Source organism: Phascolarctos cinereus, unplaced genomic scaffold, assembly GCF_003287225.1.
Source record: "Phascolarctos cinereus isolate Bilbo 61053 unplaced genomic scaffold, phaCin_HiC Scaffold_7;HRSCAF=346, whole genome shotgun sequence".
Classification (NCBI taxonomy): domain Eukaryota; kingdom Metazoa; phylum Chordata; class Mammalia; order Diprotodontia; family Phascolarctidae; genus Phascolarctos; species Phascolarctos cinereus.
The window spans coordinates 176,947,778-176,949,946 of NW_027556180.1; the positions used below are offsets into that span (position 1 = coordinate 176,947,778).

Genomic DNA, 2,169 nt, shown 5'->3' on the forward strand with positions numbered 1-2,169 from the left:
CTGGCCTCAAACACTTAACTAGTTGTATGATCCTGGCCAAATCACTTACCCTCTGCTTCAGTTCCATCATCTATGAAATGGGGATAATAATAGCTCCCACCAAGATTGTTGTGAAGATCAATTAAGATAATAATTATAAAGTGCTTAGCACAGCACCTGACACATAGTAAGCACTATATAAACGTTAGTTTTCATTGTCATTGTTATTATTATTAACAGTCTCTGGCTGTATCGACAGTATTTTATACATTATCTGTTTTGAAGGGTGACAGCAGGGACTCCTTGATTTCTCAACCAAGACAGAGGTTTCCTTCTTCTTGCCTTAATCTGCCACCCTCTTCTGCCACTCTGTAGACCTTGAAAACTGGTCATTGAACAACAGACCTACGGAAACCAAATAATGTATTTTCCTTGCAGCTTGGTAATAAAGGTCAAAAGAACTATAGTCTGGGATATGCTAATAGAGATAATCACCCCAGGCCAGAACCTGGGGTGAGGAAAGCTTCCAAGCTGACTCAGGGAGGCAGACAGCCAAGAAGAATGGCAGTATCTTGTTCAACTGGTGCTTAAAACAAACAAAGCCATATGGGCATAATCAGGCCAGTGCCCATCTCCCCCAGACATCAAGGCAAACCCCCAACCTCTCTCCAGACACACACCCTGCCTTAAGCTATGTGTTCACCTTTTAGCAGCTTATTTCCTTCTCAGGTTGGCCTCAATATTTATTTTAACCTGATTTCTTTGGCAATTTTTTTTGGGGGGGAGGTGATGCGCACAATATAATTTTCCTCGGACCACACTCATCCTTTGGGAGGGCCCTGGGTACCCAAATGACCTATGCAAATGCATTATTCATTAATTAATCCCCTTCCATTAAGGTTAGGACCAAAGCAAGAAACACTTCAGCCAGCATGCCACCTCTCCTATTGGTGAGAGCAGAGAAAAATGTGATGCTGCTGTTTCCTTAAATTTTTTAAATTTTATGGAATAAAACAAGCATTTCTATAACATAGCAAATTAGAAATATGATTGTACATGAAACTGCAAATCTACCATGCACAACTCGCTGTTCCTTTCAAATATACAACAAAATTATGATGATTAAACTGAACTGAAAAAGGCATGAATTTGCTGAACCTCAGACTGAACTAAACCATAACCCATACATTAAGTTACTACTAGTGTAACTTTTGTTAGGTCACTTAATCCTAGACTACAGTTTTCTCATCTATAAAGTAAGGGAGATGGACTTAGATGACCTCTGACATCCCTTGCAACTTTCAGTTTATGATTGAGCAAAACCAAGGTAAAAAAAAAAATCAAAACAACACTGATAAAATTAGGTGGCCCCCAGGACACCTTGTCTTACCATGGGGTTTGGGAGGTGGGGTTCCTACTAGTACAGAGCTGGCAGGACCCTTCTGAGCCAATGGTTTTCTATCTGGCTCTAGGTACAAGAAAAGCCAAGGTATCATCCTCTGGTCCAGATTTCTTGGAGGAAAGGCTACATACAGGTTTCCCATCTTCTGTCTTGATGGCTCTGAAATATGCATATCATCTTTTAGGTTTTCTGATTCCTAGTGACCAGAGGGGCTTAAAATAACCAAAGGGGTAAGTTGAAAGATCACAAGAGGTCTTAAATGCTAACCTTAGTCTTTCATGAAATGTAAATGGAAGTAGACCCCGGTCCTTCTTAGTTCACTCCTTTTCACTGACACAATTCTTGTAGAATTTGGAGTCAGCTGCCTTATTCTGTTTGGTTTGGTCTGACAATCTCTCAGGCCTCTGATCTGAAATGAATGTGGGTTGGCTAGGCCCCTAGAATCTGCTTTCTCAGCTTATCTCTGGGTGTGGGGCCCCAGCTTGAGAAAGGCATTTCCCTATATGGCACCCTAGTTATCAGCCCTAAGTTTCAGTTTGTCATGCACTGCCTTAGTGTTTGTTCCTAGCCTGGTTGTCATGGGGATGCCACTTTGCCCAGACCACAACATCAGCTGGCTTGTCCCAATAAATGGTAGCTCCAGTTTGAGAGGGGCAGGAGACCAAGCAGAGTCCATCCATCACTCCCACTTCCTTCCCAACTAAGTCCATTGAGCATAGGAGTCCTTAATGATTTTTGTGTTATGGATCCCTTTGGCAGTCTGGTGAAACCTGTGAACCCCTTCTTGC

General features: G+C 42.0%; 1 long non-coding RNA gene across 1 annotated transcript; it reads right to left on the reverse strand.

Annotated features, from left to right (window-relative positions):
• Positions 1 to 216: 216 nt before the first annotated feature.
• On the reverse strand, positions 217 to 1,823 carry LOC144454857 (uncharacterized). The gene is made up of 3 exons (XR_013483422.1): positions 1,649 to 1,823; positions 1,370 to 1,540; positions 217 to 384 (listed from the first exon to the last, which is right to left on the reverse strand). It is a non-coding gene; the product is annotated as an uncharacterized LOC144454857 (long non-coding RNA).
• Positions 1,824 to 2,169: the final 346 nt, after the last annotated feature.